The following is a 21846-nucleotide window of genomic DNA, read 5'->3' on the forward strand; positions in this document are numbered from 1 at the left end:
TTTTCAAACTCTAAACCCACAATGCCAGCAGTAGGAAACAGCTCCTTTTTTTCACCTCAAACTGCATTCCGAAATATGATGCCAGGTTTGCTCCTCTTATGCTGTTTTGCATAAAACCTCCAAAATGATCATGTGTAAAACAGTTTCACATTTGGGTTGGAAATATGTTAGTGTGTGTTAAAATATTTAAATGTAAAAAAAACAGTCGGATAATACAATTTTGACCAGGTACATTTTAATTGTAATATTTTATTTTAAAAGTATTCACATATATATTCAAACGAAAATAAGATGTACATCAAAAATAAGTTGAAAGTCATAGAGTCAACAAATAAAAAACAGGGTAACTAAAACATTCCCATAATAAGACATACAGATCGTCTGGAACAAAACAAAAAAACAAACAAGCAAGCAAAATAAATAAAACCGTCATCAACACGCATGCGTTCAACATTACAGCATTTTTAAGAGAAAAAAAAAATATCCACCAATATGGACATCACAATGTTTAATACAATACAGGCAATGTGATAAGTAACACAGTAGCAATGCCATTACAAACGTTTTATTTCAGTTTGATACAGAATTCTAAAAAAAAGGTCTCCACTGAGTTGTATCCACTGCAATAACGTTCTCCGTGTGCCAAACATGCATTAGGATTTTTTTTTTAAGTTAAATATTTGGCCATGTAGGCTTTCAAATGCTGCTTTAGGAATTGTCAAATCAAAGAAATAAAATGCACAAAAGTAAAGGACTGCAAATTGATGTTTCATGTCAACGAGGGACTTTAAGCATGATGTTGGAAACCTATTGAGTGTAAAACACATTGCATATACAGTCATGGAAGAATTATAACGACTCTAACGAGTTCATTACTTGTGGAATATACAAATGTTTAGTTAAATTAAGTTTTTTAAATTCTGAATACAGATGTATATAGGCCTATTAACGGTTTGATGTCTGCAAGTTGCTCCGCTAATTAGGCCGAGTTCAAGTTAGATCTGCGTTGGCTTCTGCCTCTTGTCACCCAAAAGTCAAGTGATGATTCCAAAAAGGATGTAGATGTACACACTGTACATCTACATCCTTTTTGGAATCCGCTTTTTTTTAATCTGTATCATTAAAAATGTACTTATTTCGGTGAAATGTTGATCTGTAATGATTGTGATACAAGCCCGTGGATAGTCTCCATCTCCTCTAATCACGAAATAACCCAGCCATGTTAATTGACCACATTTAAACGCAAGGCAGTCTAATGTATAATTTTCAAATGAAAGGCAAAAGGTGCGCTCCTGCAAAGACCGGCCGGTCCGCAGGCGCATGGCTCCCTGTGAAGGAGTTTATGCGCTGCTTGATCCCAATGGTCAGGCTGAACATAAGAGGGCGCTCCCATTGCACCTGGCTGCGCTGCCCTATCCACCCGAGACACATGGAGAGCCGGACACCAGCCTTCTTCCCAAATGTGCTCTGATGAAGTAAACAGCGCAGCCTTAACATGATTAATTCAGTCGACGATCATACAAGAGACAAATAAACGACAAATATGAAAATAAGTCAGTATTTTCTTGAAATTTAAATTAACATTTTTTACACTAAAAAGTTATACCCATATAAAAATAAGGGATACTGCTAAGCTATTAATAGCCTACAAGTCAAAGGGTTTTTCAACATGAAACATCTCGTTTTCACAAACAAAAACAGGCTAACGTGAGTTAAGAAGGATATACCCTTCATAGCAAAAACGTTGCGCGATACGCTATATTCAAGGTGTGTTTTTAATAATATCATCACTAAAGAAAATGACCAATGTATTTGTTTATGTTTATTTGTCTGTTGTTTTTTCTTTTGTATTTAGAGCTCCCAGTCCACCTACACCAAGTTTTTTTTATTTAGAAATACTTTCATGGCATAATCTCACTTAGATTTACAAGGAATGTCTGATGCCCCTTCCATCTCTGAACATATGACGCCTTTCTTGTTAATATTGCAGCCTATAAGCATCTTAAATCCCCCAAATCCTTTGGAATATAATGGTTATTATCATTTTATAAAGTTAGAGGACATTTCTCGATGGTAGCTTTTATCTTTAAATACTTTCACCCCTGCTCATTTCCTATGTTTCCTTTTGTGCTTTGTCTGCGAGTGTGCATGCACGCGCCTATCCACATCTGCGCACACAGTAGCTGATACATAGCTAAACTAAATAACAAGAGGTTAAATTTGATTTAATTTGAATAGATAAACAAATAGCCTACTTTTAAAAGTTGACAAGAGGTGCACGCGGATCTGCGAAATCCCCACCACGTGAAGTAACGGTTCAAGCACGTTAAACGATTATTGGGCTTTGCCCTCTGTGTGAATACACGGTTTTGTTCCTTGCAGTTCTGGTATGGTCAAGGGCTTTCATGTGGCTCACATCTACGGAGCATTTTGCATTTTAAGCTACTCTGCCTTTCTTTGTCACATCCACGGGCTGTCATAGCCACAGGTTGTGTTGAATTTGCAATGCCACTCATCTATGTATGCCTATTGAGACTGGCACGTGGACAGTTATCCTTCCCACAGAGAGGCGCAATTGAACGCTGGTAATACAAAAGCTTCAGACCCTGTCAGTTCCCCCTGTTTCCCTTTCAGTGATACACAGGCCCTAAAAGCATCAAGGCCTCCGTCTGGCTCTGCTCCTCTTTTGATTTAGTCAACACCATGCTCAATATGGTCACTGATGGAGTAACGTCAATCAGGCCTTTGCATACATTTGTAAACTGAAGTTTGCATTGTTAGACTTAAGGCGACTGACTGGCTCAAGGCTGCCTCCTACAAGCCTCAAATTACACCACCCTCTTTTACATCTCGTAGCCCCTTCCAACTCCTCTCGCACGCTATTTTCAACCTATTCATTTTTACAATCTCTTCTTGCCGAGAGAGTAGGTTACGCGCGCAAATCCTCGAGATTCCTGCAGTCTACCTCTCACACTGCAACAATGTGAGCTGTTCGACATGGGGATGCAGTGTTCTAGTTATTCTCCGAGAGTCATGCTACAGGCTACCTGAGATGCTACATTGCTCTAAAACAGGTAGTGCCTGCCTCGGCCTATGGAAGGCAAGTGCTGAGGAATCGCCGTGTTACAGCACCCCATATATTTTAGCAGAGGGGTGAGGGAGAGACAGAGCGAGCAAACGAGAGAGGGGGAGAGAGAGGAAGAGAAAAAGGGGCAGAGAGACAGAGAGAGGGGGGGTTGGGGCTTGGTCATATAGGCTACAATATAGCCCAAGTTTGATTTTCATAGGCTCTTCTCAGCGATATGCGCTATTGGATCTGTAGAAACACCGCGTCCCAAGGGGGTTCCATAACCTCTCTAACCTTTAAGTCAAAGGCCTTTCGAAAATATAAAATATAGTCCATATATTTCATCAGCTATCTTCCCCACTACAACCTCACGGAAGGCTGCTTAACATGTCAGCTGTATGCAATCATAGAAAAATAAAAGACAGACATTAGATCTATCTTTGCCAAGCACTTGTATCCAATACACGTATGGAGAAGAAACAAATTAAATGTCTGCTTTATTTTCGCAGTTATGGCTTATCTCTAATGCAGTATTGTATAATGGCTACTTAAAGTGCTATAGCATGTTTGGAAAATGTTTGGATTCGAGTATATGTGCCATCTAACTATTACCTCTGCGTCGGAATTCACTATAGGCGCAGATTATCAAATCCGTATTGTTTCAATAAACATAGCACGTTATGTTGGATCGGTGAAAGCTACTTGTAGTCAGTGGACCAGTAGGCCTACTCTATACGGAGCTGTTTGCACAGAAAGTGTGCTTACTGTGAGTCAGGGATTGTCCATTTCCTCAGAGAATCAACAATAACATTATCATAACAAAAGCAATGAGGGACTCAAAGGTTGATTTAAAAAAAAAGTTTAGCATTACAGTCGTATGATTTCGGTGGACAGTAAATGACATCAGTTAGAGTCGAACGGCAAGAATATTTAGAAGAAAAACCAGCAGAGAGAGCAACACACTTGTATTGGTATTGATCACAAAGGCTTTTTGAAATTCCTGATCACGAAACATCTACACGAGACGAGACACTGACCATCTGCTCCTCTTTTCTTTACATAATATCAGAATATCTATTTAACAAAATGTAATTCACACAGGTTAGAGCTGACCAAAGTCGGTTCCCCTTGTCACACATTTATAGGGTTATTATTATTTAAGAGAAGCTATACACGTACAGATGTCACGATAACCTGTTTCCCCATCATCCCTCTGTGCTACAGCTAGACATACAGGTATGCTACTGCAAGGTGTGCTGAGCAAGAAGTATAAACCTAGTATTGTCCTCTAAACATTCGAACCACATATTGTGAAATTTAAATAAATTGTCACACCCCTATAGAATACAGTAAAGCTTCAACAAGTAGGCTACTCAAGAATGTATTTAAAAAATTTAAATAAAGAGCTAAACGTGTTATGCATATGTAGCCATACACAGCAGCTCCCATGGGTTTCCCAATTTCACTGGAAAAATATTGAAACCTCTGAGCTATGGATGCCCTCACACCATTGAAACAATTAGTTTATTTTTTATGTTACAATGGTGATATAAAAGTATTACCCTGAGTTTTAACTTGGACTGATATTTTGAGCTGACAGTCACTGCAAAAACGCCACGTCTTTCACATCCTCCCCGTCGTATACTTTCCTCCTATTGCCTATTTTATGAATCTGAATTTCACTTTTTAAAAATTTGCAATGAGTCTGAATGTTCCTTGTTTTATTAAATGTAGTCCATGCAGACACACACCAATGTGCGAGTTAACAATTACATATTGCTCCAAGTTGTATTCAAGTATAGCCTTTAGTGTTCTCATATTGTTTGACCTGTCATCGTTCAATTTAATATTTTTTTTAATGAAATATAAACCTAAAAGTATTCTGGGATTTGGCTTGATGCTGTGTATAGGCTGGATCATGTTTATCAAAGATAATAAAATCAAATCAAAATGTTAAAAAGCGGGACTTATTTAATGTCAACTTCTGCCTCTGAGCAAGCTTTGAATTTACCAATACAAACAAATACATTATTATCTCTGATATATTATCCAGGTGCCACTGTAGGCTACTTACGATAAGCTCTGTCCAGTGCAGATCACAATAGCAGCCTGTACAGTTGCACCCTATATGTTGATTTTACAGTAGAGTAGCCTACAGTTTTGCATAGCCTACATTTAGAAATAGCTTTAAACATGCTTACATTCTGGGCAAGCGTTTGGTTTTTGTTATTTTACAAAGACGACAGTTGTTTGCGTTATAACAAGTTGTAGGCTACACTATGCCGAATACTATTCAACTTCCATTTTAGCCACAACAGCCGCCGTCACTCAGTTATGTATTTCAATAAGTTGTTCAAACGTAAACTGTAAACTAACTGTAGAAACAAACCCGTAAGCGGCTTTGACATGACTTTAAAAAAAGGTATTGTGTTGAAAGAGTCAGAGTAAAATAAAGTACGACCGCTTATTAACTTATAGTGACCAAAGCATGTTCATTTATTTGATTTAAAAAAGCTAAAAAAAAAACGTTTCAAAAAGTGAAAAAGAGCGCAGGAAAAAGCTATGTGCCTGTAGCGTCGGGCTGTGCCTGCTGCGGCTGCCTGCTCTGGTATTAACTTTCTCTGTCTTCCGTCTAATCAAACTCTTACTCTCCGCTGTTCTTAATTCCATATTTTCAATTCCTGATCATTACTTTCCTCTTTTTTCCCGACTTGTATCTATCCATCCATCCCTCCCTCCCTCCTCTTTCTCCCTCCCTCCCTCCCTCTCTCTCCCCAGCTCTCTCCTTTGCTGAATCTTATTGATCCAGAAGGCGGCTAATTAGCCCTTCCCTTCGTGCCTGTGTAATGAAGCACATGCGCACTGAATTAATCACAGCCATTTTTTGCAGGAAACTAATTAGCAGGAATAAAGATCCAAAGAGTTTTTTCTTTTCAATCATCAGATCTCACTTTCACCTCTTCCTCGCTCCCTCTAACACAAGACTCATCGCCTGCTTTGCATCCAAATTATTTTTATATTGCCTTTACCAACTAATAGAACCTACTTCGTTTTTTTACACTCCGCAACAACAATGATCTTTCTTTTGCCACCCTAAGCGCAAACTGACCAAAAGGGGACTGCCTTGATGGGATCTTTAGCTAAATCATCTCAATACTGGATTAAAAAGCGAGGATCACAAAGCGGCAGCGAGAAATTGTAAGTTTCAACTTTGCGTTTGTCTCTTTTTCTTCTCTTCTTGTGTTTTCCACGATCCTATTCTTTTCGCATTCGACTTATCCGAATCTCTTCCCCTATCTGCTCGTATAGTTTTACGTGTAGCGGAGCTGGCTATTCTTATATTGTGAGAAAAGACCGGCGATCACAAGTTCATTTCATGCAAGTAGTTTGCTTTATTCTCGATTTTCCTTATTTTCGTATCGTTACCTGTGTTTACATCTGCGTTCGTCCTCTCCTCCTCATGAATGGAAGATAAGAAATGGGCAAAGACAGCGATCCTCTCCAGAGCAGTTGACCGTGAAAAAACACGGTTTTAAAGCAAATGTGTGCATTTCGGTGATATCGGGAAAGGTTATAGAGGGCTTATGGGTGTCGAGAACGTGTTTTGAAGGCACAGATGCGATAAGAAAAGGGGCTGTGTTGAGCAGACGGGAGGGCAGCGGTAGCTCCACGCGAGCGCAGCCCAGGAAAGGAGCTCCAAGTCCAGCCTGTGGGTCCGTGTGCGTCCGGCGAAAGGGAACGTCTCTCGCGTTCTTATTTTTTTGACAGATTTGACACTTGCCAACATCCAAGTGGGTCTTTCAGCACCGTCGTATGCTTATAAAATCCTCATCTGGTTAAAACACATTTTTTGTTCTTCTCCGACACGTCTCTCTCTCTGTGAAACGTGCAATCCCTCCGCCCTGCCTTTAGTTGCTCTACAGCTACACTTTTCCTCTTTACCCCCACTTTGTCCATCTTCTCTTTTTTGCTTTTCATGGCTGTTTGCCCCCTTTTGAAGCGTTGTTTTTGAGTCGATTCTCGCTCATTCCCTGGCGAAGTCACATGCAGATCGATCGACTTGTGTGTGTATGTGTAGGTCTGTGTATGTGTGTGTGTGTGCGTGCGTGCGTTAGGGGTTCGTGTTTGGCGATCGTGTGTGTGTTATGCCAATGTGGTGTGTTGAGAAAAGATCAGTCCCGGGTCTCCTTCATGACAAGAGCGGATCAGCAGGACCTTGTAGTCTATACCCGGACAGCCTGGGAGTATTCGCTGCGTTTCAGAGGACTAGACGTGTTGTGGTGTAGTTGAAGACATAGGCATGGCTGTTTACTGCTGCCTCCAACCAGGCTACTTGGCTGCCGTATCTGACTTTCTAGACAACATTTTCTTCCCTCGAGAAATGCCGTCCGGAATAAAAACAAAACATTTCCCTGTTAGTCTGACCTTAAGCAGACATAAACATTCCAAAGTTACTGCCGGAAACTTAAAGTGTTTTCCAAGCTAAACCTATCAGGTCACGGCTACACTCAGTAGCCGTTTAGCCAGTTAACAAGGGTAGAATAATAATAAAAAGTTCAACCAGCCTACAAGATATCTACCACAACAAAACCAAAATATATGCTGTACTCTCGGAAGAAAACAAACCCGAGGCTCGTAAAAAGAGTCTATCCAAGCTGAATGGGCCTTTTCAAAAATAAAAATAAATAGTGTAGCCTATAACTGCATCTTTACCAATTTCGCCCCCCAAAAAGAGGATCTGATCGAGAAAAAAATTAAGAAAACGGAAATGCAACTGATATCTCGTCGTTTAGGTGTAGTTGCAACCCGAGTAGAAAAATAACGACTAGCTTTTCGGCTGGAATGTACACACACTGACAGAAAAAGCTGCGAGAATTGGGAGTCAGTCTTGGATATTTTCCGCGACATAGAGAGGGGGAAAAATAGGTTTAGCGAGAGAGCAGAGAGGCATAGGATTTGTGTGTACCGTTGGGGGGAAACACAGAAAAGGTGGGGTGAGAAGCTGTTTGTGTGTGTGTGTGTGTGTGTGTGTGTGGGGGGGAGGGGGGGTATAGGTCAGACAGCAAGAAACGGGGAACAGGGGTCACGGAGTGAGTGCAGAGATAAAAAAGAAAGAGAGGAAACCCCCGCGCGCAAACAACCGAGGGATGGTTGGTGGGGAGAGAGTGCATACATGGGTCTGGCTGGGAGAGAGAGAGGGGTGATGGCAGTTGCTGGTATGTTTTGGGAGCCACACAAAGCACTTTGTGGTCGTCAGCATCTGCAGGATTAAGACTTTGGCTTTTAGTTTAGGATGGGTGAAACAAAAATAGACCGCTAACAGGTTTGATAACATGAAAAAAAACGTTAAAGCTGTCAGGCAGAGAGAGAAAGGCAAAAAAAGGGGGGGGGGGGGTCTGCGGGTATAGCAGTGTGTAGGGGGGGTTGGGTGGAGGGGTCAGATTGCCATGGGCCATGGAGCAGGAATCAGGGGAAGAGGTCAGATAAACAGATCCCTATACCTTTCAGACTGGAGAGGAGCAGACGGAAAGAGATTAGCACTGGGAGAGAGAGAGAGGGGAAACCGGCTTTCATGCCGATTATTTTAATTTGGTGATAATATTCATATTTAGTTCCTTCCTCTTTAAAAAATAGTTTTATTGTTCTTTTTTAATGCCTGCAATGGTAAATTGTGTGTGTGTGTGTGTGTGTGTGTGTGTGTGTGTGTGTGTGTGTGTGTGTGTGTGTGTGTGTGTGTGTGTGTGTGTGTGTGTGTGTGTGTGTGTGTGTGTGTGTGTGTGTGTGTGTGTAGTCCACTGATTTTAAAAACTCCAAGGTGTTAGGGTGCATACTAGGGCAGGTTATAGGCTGCTGTGCCAACACTGAAGAGATCTGCCTTCTTCCCCTGTCTGACAGTAACACTCCTCTCCTCACCTTCCTCCTCCTCCCTCTCTCTGTCTTCTGTTACAAAACAAAGACAGCACAAATGTTTACTGTCGTCTCACCTGTCTCTGATTTTCCAGTCCTGTCTCATTGTCATATTTATGTTTAATTGCAACAGTTCCTGGCAAAGGTATAGGAATGTCATTGGCTCTATTTCTCTTATGTATTCTATTTCAAAAATATGTGTTTGTCAGACGGTGTGTTTACTGTAACTATATTATCTCACACGCTCAGCCATGGATATCGGAGGCACTGCGTTCAAGGGGAGTGAGCTGTAAAAGTGCCACCGGAGTGACGGTTTGAACCACAGAGAGCATTGTTTTTAAATAATTGAAAATATAGGCCATTTTTCAAATTTTGCTCTCACATACTGTGGGCAGAGTTCTTCCCTCCCTGGTTTTTTGTCCATGTGTTTATTCATCAAGGCAATATTTGTATTTTTTAGAATGATTTAAAAACATAAACATGTTAGTACTCATTTGAATAAACACATTTAGGTTATTTGCCATAACTGAAGGAAAAATTGGAAAAAAGTATATCACTTGGTTCACATGAAAAAATTACTCACGTGAAAATATTTCATCTCATCTGACTATTCAAATGCATTTGATTACATTTGTATTTATTTATTTCAGATAGCCTCATGTATCTCTTTAACATCAGGCACCTGTTTTAAACAATTGCATAGATGGCTATAGAAAAATGGCTAAATTGGTAACACGTTGCTTGAATTTGTGACAGTCATGTATAACAAAATGAATTGTCTGTTAAAACCAGAATGACAAAAAAATGCAGGTTTGTGTGTTTCTGATGGTAGTGCTGTGCATTTAGTGGTTGAACAGGATCCTAGTTATAGAATGAAACATGGGAGTGTATATGGTACAACAACTGCTCTCCGTGTGTCCTTTCTATCCTTATTGTTATTCACTCCCGGAAGAAAATATTTGGTGTCGTAATGCTGTGACGTGATGTTTTTTACGTGTGTGGACGTGTGCGGTTGCCACAGATCCTGCACAGCAACAAAACGGCTGTCCACTGTTTGCACTTGGTCACCCTCTATTACCATATTGGATGACAGGCATATTCAGATGTAATTTGACTGTATGAACAGGAATAGCACTTCCAGTTGGGGGGAAAAGAGATAAAGGGAGCAGCAGTCGTCACAGATAGGCTCGTTTCATGGTTTGGGGGGTAACACAGAAAAATGGGAGACAGCGCCTCTGGCTGTCATAACCCCTTCTCCTCCTCTAGCTGAGCTCCCCCTCTGTCTCTCTCTCTCTCTCTCTCTTCCTATCTCTTACTCAGTGTGTCTCTACATATCTCCCTCCTTTACTCCCACCTATCCTTGCTTGTGCATTGGCACCGTGGGGGAGCTCGCTGGCTGCATGTCCTTGGTCAGAGAGAGCCCTCTTCGGGTTACCACTAGGTTAAGGCCAACACACTTTAGTCTATGCAAACAAAACACAAAAATTATAGACAACATATTGTGTGTGTCTTTATGTGAACATATTTTTTTAATTTCTGCATTATTTTATATATTTTTGTAATTTAATACATTTTCAATTGTCTGTTTAGATGACTCCCTTTTTAAGGGTGTAGCATTTGTTCTATGAGAGGCTGAGCGTTCGAAATACAAATAGGTCTACCTTTGTCTCAGCCATTAGCTTGCATGGACATGTGTAAATGAGGCCAGTCGACACAGATGACGGCTTTGAATGTGACGTGGGGGTTTTGAATACGCAAGGTCGTGCGGCGAGGACCAGTTCTTCCAGTTGTCCTGCGGCCGAGGCCAGTGTCCATGTCATGCTATCATAAAGGAGAGCAGGAGGGGGGGGGGGGGGATCTCGGCTCAGTACAGGGGGGGAGAGAGAAAGAGGGAAGGGAGAGTGGAAGGGATGACTGTCACGCTCAGGTGTGTGTGTGTGTGTGTGTGTGTGTGTGTGTGTGTGTGTGTGTGTGTGTGTGTGCGCGCGTGTGTGTGTGTGCGCGTGTGTGCGCGCATGTGCATGCTTGTGGTATGCATGAATGATGTACTGGATCCTTCTTCCCAGCAGACCCGAGAGTCCAAAAAGGACTCCTCTTTATCCACAGAATCCCCTTTCTTCCTCAATGTCATCCTTTTATCTGTTTGAAGAGAAGTTGGCGGTGATTTTGTGGTTTGCTCTTTCACAATATGTTATCGTGTTCACAATCTTGGTTAAATCATTGTGGTAGACTAGATTTATGACTGAGAAGATGCTCATGTGTCTCTGCATGTGTGTGTGTGAGTGTGCGAACGGCTTTCTGTCTTGTGTGTATGCTGGCATTATGAAAATCTGATGTATTCTGATTGTGCCACGTCAAGGCCGTGGTATGATACACCTTTGTTTTCGTGATCGTAATATTGAATCACTTCTAACTGCTTCCAAAGATTATAGCCACTGTTCAAATTCAGAGAAATCTCAGCAGTCTTATGTTGTGAGAAGGCAACATTGTTCTGATTATTCAGCAGTCATACAGAGAATAGAGATACGCAGAAAGAAAAGAAAAATACTATCAATTCATTAATATGTTTTAAAGCAAAGTAGCCTACGTTTTCTATTCTGACTTTCTCTCTTTCGGCTGTCATAAAATAGAGCCTAATAATATGTGTTCCAAATTTCTGTTCAATTTCTAAGAATAAATGGATGCTGTTGTAGTCATGGAAGGGGGGTTACAGTGTGTGTGTTAATCTGCGTCCTTGACTAGAATTTAAATTTTGCTTCTTGAATAAATGTACAATATATAATATGGCTGCAAACAAGGCTGTTTGTTAGATAGATGTGTTGTGTAACTGTGATAAAGACAGTAGTATTTTTGGGTCGCTGTGTCGACTGTGAGAAGAGGATCTGTGTGATGCATGTCTGTCCACGAGAGAGTGTGTGTATGTGTGTGTGGGTGTGTAGAGTAGCATCTATACAACTGACTGTGTGTACACATTCTATTTGGGGCAGCAGCAGCAGCTAGCTCTTGTGTTCAGGGATGGGAGGAACAACGCTTTGGTGTCAGTATAGCCTACACATGTCTACACGCGGGCGAGGCAGGGATGACAGGGACCACTCCGAGGGCTGCAAAAATTGAACTGAGCTGCACCCCGGCACCCCCCCCCCCCCCCCCACACCATAAGCCAACCCCTTTTTTTGGACCCTGGAGGCCAGCATTCCACCCTCCGCACTGGCGCTTATCATCACAAAGGACAGAATGCATAAAACATGGAGGACGCTTAGACAGAGGCGGCCCAGGTCGCCTTTCTCTCCCCGCACTGAGCCCTGGAACAATACATGGGCCCCTCTGGCCTATGACTCTGACGACACACACGCCGTCTTTTTATCCTCCCCTATTTCTTTGTCATCCTCTTCCTCTTCCTCTATGTTACTGTGCTCCGTGGAGTGATAACTGCCCTCGCAATGTTTATCTGTGTCTGTGAAATCTGCATTGTGTAACCGAAATTTAGTTGTGCGTGTGTGTGTGTGTGTGTGTGTGTGTGTGTGAGAGAGAGAGAAATTTTAAAATATTTGACAGTGCATCAGTTGCATAGCTCCTGCCTTTTTATTTAATTTAATTTTAATTGTATTGTGTTACATATTTTGACATATATTGCCATGCAATTTAAATAAAAAAGATTATATGTTAATAATTAAAAAATAATTGTATTAATTTTTTTCATAAAATAATACATGTTTCAGTGCAGTCAGCATGACATTTTTTTTGTTATTTACAGCCTGGTCTCCCGATGATGTAACGTCATAGCTTGTATCAGTATCAAATGCAGTGTGTGTGTGTGTGTGTGTGTGTGTGTGTGTTTGTATAATCTAGCTATCAGCTTCTCAGCTTTTCTGTCGGTCAGTGGCCTGGGGCCGGTTTGAAAGAGCAGATAAAGAGTTATGTGAAAGCGATATGAACATTATGCCGCTATAGACTCCATAACTCCCTTTCTCCGTGCCACTCATTCTCCTCTGCTACTCCCAAGACATGCTTATGATTAACAATGAGGCACGCAGACACATAGTGTTAGAGAGAAAATGTTTAGTATAGTGTTATTTTATTTTCGGTTTTCAAAATCTTGGTCAAAGCTAATTTTTTTTGTTTTTTTTTTGTTTTTTCGCCGTGATTTTATTTTCATTTATGTGTGTGCACTGCATCCCCTCCGCCCTGTGACTGTGAGAAACAATAGTAATGTGGTTTTAGTCTGTATTTGTCTATACGTGCTTCTGATAGCTGAGCTGTAGGAATGTTCTGCTAGGATGTGCTGGACCCCAGCAGGTCTATGGCACTTCCTCTTTGTGTATTTCACAGCTTATCCTTCTCAGGATTATAGAGAAAAGAATAGAAGAGCGATTGGCTGGAGCTCCCTTTCCCTCTCACACCCTCTTCCCCATTTTTTTTTTTTTTTTACAATTCACACACACACACACACACACACACACAAACCCGACACACACATACAAAAACAATCTCAACAAAAAAGTGTAATTCACTTGCAAATGTTTAATAGCCTAGTCCATGTTCCCAGTGAGGAGAGGGAGAGAGACGGAGAGGGAGGGGCAGAGATGGAAAGACAGAGAGCAGGCTGCGGTGTATTTTAGTGTGAGACACAGGGCTGAGGTGAAGCTACCGACTGCTTCTTCCAGGTCAGGAAAAAGCAGCCGACTCCATCTGCCCATTGATAGGTTTTCACTGGGTTTGTGTGTGCATGCGTTGTTATTTACCGTGCAAGTAATAGCACGTGTGTGTGTGAGCTGTTGTCACACACTAGGTGTATATGTTTGCGACTCCCTATTTGTCACTCCCCTAGCTTAACTCCTGAGGTGGACCGGTGTTGTTCGCACACAGAACTCCAGGCAACTGATGTGCAGAGTAGTGAAGGGGTTAAGAAGCAGGGATAGCCCTCTTTTGTCTCTGCGGCCCTCTTTGCCATTGTTGTGGTGGAATTGAGCTCGGTGCACCTCACTTGACCACAGCAAAGCAATAAAATGGCCTCTAAGTGCTGTAGCCTCCGTAGTCCTCTGATGTCAGCTCTCTTGCAGCTTCTGCTGCTATGTTTTCACATAGGGCATGTCTCTGTGTGCAAGTGCAATGTATAGTGTGCACACATATACTATTGTGTTACATACAGTGTTATTATCGTATAGTAAACCATTATTATTATTATTATTATTATTATTATTAATATTATTGTTGTTGTTGTTGTTGTTGTTGTTATAGCCAGCCTTTTTATTATTTAATCATTTGAGGCTAAGCTCACCTAGTTTCTTTTTTTTCCACTAAACTAATAATGGGATTGTTAAGTTTGACCTATGTTGTTGCTTTGCATACAAACACAAGATACACGTGATCTGAATATGTAACGATAATATTAGCAAATAGATTGTATATGATTTAATATCACCTTCAGTGCAAGAAGGGACTTAAAATGTGACTGTTCACGTAAAGCACATTCAGAGATTCACATTTAATATATTTAATGATAATCAGAAACATGTATTTTGTAGAGCTTTATGTTCAGAAGGATAATGGTATTCTGTTTTTTTATACTCTGTGAGCGTGTGTGTCTGCCTCCATGAATGCCAGTAAATATCTAGGCCGATCTGACCACCACCACCTGATATTCATTATTAAATCCATGGAAGAGGCCCCGCTTTCATAGCTGCTGAATGAATGACAGAGTTACATACCTCGGTTCTTTAGCTGTGTGCTTTAAAAAGGATTTTACCTATTTTTCAGCTGCATTACTAGCAATAATGCTACAAATATTGCCCATGATCATTTTATTTTTCATTTTTAATAATGTATTATTATTATAATGCTTAGTGCTGGTGGTGTTTTGTGTTCTCGCACAGATGATTGTTTATAGCAGAGTCCCACCTCTGCAGACATTGTAATTAAAAAGAAGATATACTGCATGTGCTTCTGTCGCCATTTCCATCTCATCTCGTCAAATAAGCATCTGGCCGTTGCAGTCAGCATGTCAGTGGATTTATGAAGGATTTCTGATTGGCTGAGTTATAATTGCCACTGTCCCGGGTGTAAACCATTTATGCCAGGTGTCATTGCAGTCTGCATTAAATGTTACACCGGACCGCAATTAAACCAACATTTCCTCAAAGCCACAGTATTACACCTCGACATTATTCTGAGGGGTGTTCTCTGTCTTGTGTGCCTTTGCTTCACCCTTCTCCACTGCTCCCCTCCTCACCACAACACGTGCACTCTCCTCTGAGAGTCTCTCTGTACCTAAAACAAATGCTCTTTCTCATTTTCCCTGTGTTAAATGAACAAACACGAGGACCCCGGTGCCTCATAATAAATTGATTAGAGAGAAGCAGACTCCCACACAGCAACACCGAAAACTAGAGATGTGCAGCTCGCGCGTGTCTGTGTGTGTGTGTGTGTGCGTGTGCGTGCGTGCGTGCGTGCGTGCGTGCGTGTGTGTGTGTGTGTGTGCGTGTGTGTTTAACCTGAGGAGGAGGAGACGTACTCTGTTCTTCTCCCTAACACGCATGCACCAACACAACAGCAACTAAAAAGTGGTATATTTATCTACTGTAAAGGCAGTTCTTGTCTGCTGGTCGTCACACTCCCACCTCTCTCTCTCTCTCTCTCTGGCAGGCTATACGCTCTAACCTGCTGTTTGGCGCCCGGCGGTTGATCTCATGACAGCCATAGTGCGGTGGCGTATATATACATATTGGACACAGTGCCCTCTGCGGAAGGTTTGACATGCTGACGTTCCAGTGCTACAGAGCAGAGATTTGGTCTAGGCTGGAGAGAGAGAGAGAGAGAGAGAGAGAGAGAGAATAGGGAGGGGGGGCAGGTCCCATGGGGCTGACACAGGGCTAGACGGCCGTGACAGACCGGTGACCTCGGCTTTGTGACGTCACAGGCCTCGTCTGGTCACCATGGCTTTCATTTTCCCCAACTGTTTAATGAATGAAGATAGGGGGCCCGGGCTATTAGTTTATGCAGCTACTGATGATATTCTGGTTGAAATCATCATATCGAGGCCTCAATAGAAACAGGAGAGATTAACCGTGTGTCTAATTTATAATATCACCTGCTCAATCTGCTGTATAGGTCTGTAATATAAGTCCGTCACTCTCAGTTGAGTTTAGGTTTTAAGGAAAGGGGACATTTTCTTCTCTTTTTTTCTAGTAGGGCGTAACATTTCACTTTTTCTGTTTTTTTACTCGGGTGGTAACAAATAGCAAGCGAGCATTGTTGTGTGAAGCAGTAAAACTACAACAAACACCCTGACCACATATAGGAAGTCAGCCGGAGTAAGAGCTATAGGCTTAAAACAGATACTGACTGTTACAACAGTTTTTTCTCCTCCTTACATGCCAAGTGTCAATTCTTCGAAAAAGAAATGCTTTTCCTCTCTTCCGCTACTGTCATTCTCTCCTTCAGAGCAATCTTTTTTGCTATGGCTTTTTCCCCACAGTCCTTCTAAATCATGTGCATTTGACCGACACACACAAAAAGAATGGTGTCATATATTATGGGCAGCATCTCCACTGTATATTCGGTGTCCCCTGCAACTCAAAAAGGGTGCATATATCTGTATGGTGGGCTGTGAAATGGGCTCCTCTTTATTGCCTGCTTTTTGTTGGAGATGCAGTAGGTGTTTCCTCATGTTGGATCATGCCCTGATAGTGAACAACAGGCAGCATGGCAGGTGAGAACCAAGTAATTAATGCTGGCAGATAGCTTCACTTTCTGTGGTTTTTCATGTGCTCATTCAAAAAAAAAAAACTCTGGCAAAACAGAGTAGATTGGTGAACATTGCGCTCTGGTCTGAGGATTTACACAGGAAGTCTTTGTTGTATGGTGCAGGAGCTCTGTGGTCTTACTCTTTCTCTCCTAGCAGCACCAGGAGCAGGACAAGTGTGTGGATGACACAGCCTTTGTTTACACTGGAGCGAATACAGGTTTGAAAGAGGAAGAGAAGAGAGAGAGAGAGAGAGAGAGAGAGAGAGAGAGAGAGAGAGAGAGAGGTAATGGTCAGAGCATGGGGGGAGGCGGGCACAGACACCAGTCTCATCGCTTCCTTCCTTTCTATAGTTTTTAGTTGTCTTTTTTTCTTCATGAATCGCAATTGTCATAACAACAGGAGACAGAAGAGGAAGTGTAGAACTGCGGCACAGATCCCGTTTAAACAATAAAAAAAAAACTTTTGTTATACAATAATACATTAAAACAATTAAAACGGCAGAAACTATAAAAGTGATAGCATGTTTGCTATTGAATGTTTTGTAAACCTTGTGTAAATGTAGTCTACCTCTGTCTGTAATCTACCAGCTTGGTCTACCCTGCTACAACTTCCAACACTTGTTTTTTTCTGCCAGACAGGGTACATTAAACAAGCCTGTATGTTTTGACCCTGATCAGGATGGAACACTCATTTCTCACACTCTGTAGACCCCTGGCTTCCTTGGGACTGCTCTGTGCAGATGTGCACAGGCTGTCGTACATGGACATATCTATATGGGTTCTTTTCCTGTCTTACACATAGAGTTTCTATTAAACAAAACAACAGATTGACACCTGCAGCCTTTGTCTCGCTGAACGTCAGTACTGTGGTCAGGGCAAAATGCACTTTCACATGACAGATGGCTCTGTGGGTCTCAAACAGGAAGCCTGGCTACACTGTTTCACAATCTCTCCAGAAAACAAGAAGCGAGTATACCCTCACGATGGTCTATGGTGTGCTTGTGTAATGGATGCCAGCTTGCCTGTAGTGGGTACAAGCACAAGGCGAAGGGAGGGGGTACCCCAGCATAAGTGGACCCCAGAGACCTCCTGGAGGGGTAGAGGTGTGGCGAACGTCTGTTTTGGGCATGGCTTGTGTCAGCGTGTTTAGTGTTTGCCTCTGAGGGCATTTATATGCAAATGCTAAACAACCTATTGGGGTGGCTAATTACAGCAGGGCCATTGTGTGTGCCAGGCAATGTGAGGCAGGGAGTTTCTAGCACGCCGGGCCTGGACTTCCCCTGCTTGTTTACTTATTGTCTTTCCTTATTACCCTCTCATTGACACTCCCCTCTTGTGTGGCTCTGTCGTTTTGCCTGCATGCTGGCTCCTCCCCTTGTGGTGCTGGAGTTAATGTAGTAGAATAAAGAGGCAGCACTCTGGCCCTGTTTACTTCCTCTTTCATCTGGTGGCCCAGCTCAGCTTTACTCCGTAGCCATCCCTCCCGTAGCTTTTCGTCTAGCCTCCACCCATTCAGGAAGGATTCAGCCTTGTAGAACTCTCTCTCTCTCTCTCTCTCTCTCTCTCTCTCTCCCTCCTACAACTAATGCTCAGCTAATTACTTTGGGTGATAAAAATGCATTTAGGTCAGGTTGCTAATGCAATGCAAATTTATGAGCAGGCAGAAGCAAATATTAACTTGTAGAGTCACTGATAGTCATTGGCTGGGGACAAAGGTACACCTCCCTTAACCGTGAAATATGAAGGATTTTCCTTGCTTTTCGGTGGCGATGTCTGATTTATTTTTTCTTTGTTGTCAGGGATCTAAGCGCAATGACAGCAGGATGCGATGGAAATGTGCCAAATATACAGGCTCCTACTCAAAACCTGCATTAATAGGACTGCTTTTAGACTAAATAAAAGTGTAGTGAACTCCACATACAAAGGCAGCTCTATTTTTCTTATTGTATGGATTAGAAACTATGAATGAAACAGTTTTTTTTCTTGTTCATGCCAAAAATACCTTTATTATTTATAGTAATTAAATCACAACCAAGCCCTGGCGTGTGCACAGTGTTTCACAATTGAAATAAGGATTTACTGCATAATGCAAGAGATAAAAACTCTTTTAAGTGGCATTTTCTAGTCTTGTGATCAAGTAGTTCGGTCAGAGACAGGTTCAGACTGAAAGCCCATGCACCTGGATCTTGCAGTTTTCATACTGTTTTGCCCCTGCAGGTGATTTGCCCTAGTTCGGCTTTTCTTCCACAACCATTCTATATTATACATGAAATCTACATGTGTAGAAGACTTTGTGTTTTCCAGCAAATGTGTGCATTAGAATGTCTTACATCCACTTTTCCTCTCTGTATTCTACGGAATAGGCTATTCATCCATACCTAACTGGCCCTGCTGCATTCCTGTGAAATTATTTGTTTTGTGTTTGAGAGAGGAACAGAGCAAAAGCCCTGGTTTAGTGTTGCTTCTTCTCACTTCATTTTACCACTTAAGTTTCACAATTGGCTCCATGGTTTGCCACCACTTGTGCCTCTTTACTACGCCAATTACCCCCCCCCCCCCCCCCCCCCACACACACACACTTTCATGTAACACACATACCCTGACACTAACTAATACATACATACTTGGGGCGGCCATGGAAGCCAAAATGGATCAAAGGCTAATGTGTGAGGGAGCCAGGGGTACCTCGTAGAAAACAGCTGCCCCTTGCTGTCTCTGACTCTCACCCCAGCCTGACAGCAGCCAGAAATATGAGGCCTCTCCAGACCTCTGTCCTGGGAAAGGAAAAAAAGGACAGGAGGGCACACACTCAGAAAAGCTTTTGTCTCTGCTCTCTCTCTCTCTCTCTCTCTCTCTCTCTCTCTCTCTCTCTCTCTCTCTCTCTCTCTCTCTCTCTCTCTTTCACTCTCCCTCGCTCGCCCCAACATACAAAGAAGAAAGAAAGCCGTTTTGTCTATGCTTATTCACTGATACAGCCGTAAATAGAAAATCTTCGTTTCATATACACTCCCTCTGCCAACCTCACAAAACCATTAAATTATCCTATGCTTGATTTCTCTTTATTGTCTGTTTTAGTCAATTTTGGCAATTTGTGTGTCAATCTTACTCTGCCTTTCCCTTTCTCTCCTGCCCCTGCACATTGTGCCTGCTCTCTCTGTGAGCTATAGGCATTTTCCCAACACTGTCTGAGGGCGCTTTTCTTCTCCTGTAGTACTCTTGTCTGGGATTTCTCCTAGCCCTGCTCTGCATCTCCAGCGTGTTCAAACTCTGACAGAGTGGAGAGAGGCATTCAGCTCTCTAATCCGGGCTCCCTCTATCAGGAATGCTAATACGTGTGATAGTGTGACCCGCCGAAGCCCCTGCAACATCTGCAGCAGCCTATGGCGAGCCCCCTACCTCCCACACCCACCCTGCCCCCTGCCTTTGAGCGTTCACTCGCTGCCATTATTTCATTGTTTCATTTCACGCCTGTGGCTGGGCAGTGCAGTTAACCCTCTGCTGCTCAGGCCAGGCTAGCTGTGAGGAGGGGTGTATGGCTTTGGGACAGCCCTTTCCCAGGACAGGCCTCCCTGCCTGCCCATCTGGACCCTTACACACTTGCTATACCCCCTCTCCACTGTTTACGTTTGCATTCAACCACTCGTCAATGCACATTTGTGAGTTCATACAGTTTGTATATAGAGCAGCTTTTTGCTTTCTCAGGGACAGCAGGTAAAGAAAACTTACTCTTGATGGGATGAGATCTGAAGAGATATGTCAGTGTTAGCCATTAAAAACCATGTCATTACACTTTCACCCACCCGTTTTTCCAGGTATTGGAGTCGAAGGAAATGATTGTTGGGATGGTGGTCTGTTTTTCAGAAAGATGAATTACAGATAGAACTGTCAAAGTGAATCGGTGTGAGGCTTGAGTTCTGCTGATTGAATTACTCTTCCACTCAGTCCTAGCTGTACTCCTGCATATTTATTCAAGCAACACTATGCTATAGGAGTAAATTGGATTTCTATGTGCCTTACACCGATCCCAACATTAAGCTATTAATGCTTTTGGATTGTTAGACCTGTCAGAATTCAGCCATGTAATCTATTTTTGCTGGATTCCAATAACTAAGTTTATATATCCTGGAAAATTGTGGTTTCAGGCCTTTACAAGGATGTTTTAGATGGGAATAAAATCCAAGCAAACTATCTCATATTTGCATTGGACGATATAAATATAAGGCATTACTTGTCGCTTTTGGTACACTTTACCCCTTAAGAATCTCAGAAGTTATGTTGATGCCATGCGGCCTCAATATGAACATATTGAAGTTTTAATGGTAGTTGCGTTTCATTTACTTTATCAATAAAATAAGCCCACAGCCAGAGTAGTGTTAAATCAATTTTAACATGTGTGGCAGCCATCACAAAATAAAAGTCTCTAACTGTGTAGCTAAATTAGCTAATTGTGTTTGTTTTCTACCTCAACATTAGATTTGAACTTGCAAACAGTTCTCAGTGGGTTACAGAAATGCAACTGAACCAAAAAACAAACAAACAGGGAGTCTGCTTTGTACCTACCTGCAATGTCTATATAGTAACCTCTAGGGATCCACTTTCAGTGACCATGTCACACACACACACACACACACATTCCATTAATGTTGGAAAAAAGATTTTGTCCGATACCTTGATTAAGTGTTACCATGAGGACATAACATGATCATAAATATTGTAATTATGATTTTCAGATCAGAGTTACTGAATGTTAAACTTAGATTCACAGTTTCTGAAGATCAGTCCAGATCTGTCCATGTGCATTTTAGTTTAATGCCTGTTCCCTGCAAAAACGATTACAACTGAATATGAGCCATAGGGGAATAGAAGTGGGCCTACCATTCCAGTTCCCATGATGGCTCATTGAAACCAGGGGTGGGAGGATGTCCGCCATTTTTAGGATCAAACTTCATGCCATAACAGGCCTCCCTAGGCTTCATTTTCAACTAAAACAACACACCGCTCTGGAATGAGCCTCTACTGTGTGTGGTACACACACTGACAATGTTTTTAATCTGTTCCTTCCAGATACATTGTGTTTGACCGATATAAGATATAAATGTTTGACTGAAATAACTGCAGATTACCGCTCG

At 42.0% G+C, this 21846-nt stretch overlaps 1 protein-coding gene across 1 annotated transcript in view; it reads left to right on the forward strand.

The window, feature by feature from the left end:
- The first annotated feature begins 6052 nt into the window (after positions 1 to 6052).
- The window catches only part of zfhx3b (zinc finger homeobox 3b), a 138595-nt gene continuing 122801 nt past the window's right edge, over positions 6053 to 21846 (forward strand). Inside the window, exon 1 of the mRNA XM_080033941.1 lies at positions 6053 to 6265. The gene's annotated coding sequence lies outside the window, so the exon portion shown is untranslated. The remainder of the gene's footprint in view (positions 6266 to 21846) is intronic.

The sequence above is a fragment of the Ammodytes marinus genome (assembly GCF_949987685.1).
Source record: "Ammodytes marinus genome assembly, chromosome: 1".
Lineage (NCBI taxonomy): Eukaryota > Metazoa > Chordata > Actinopteri > Uranoscopiformes > Ammodytidae > Ammodytes > Ammodytes marinus.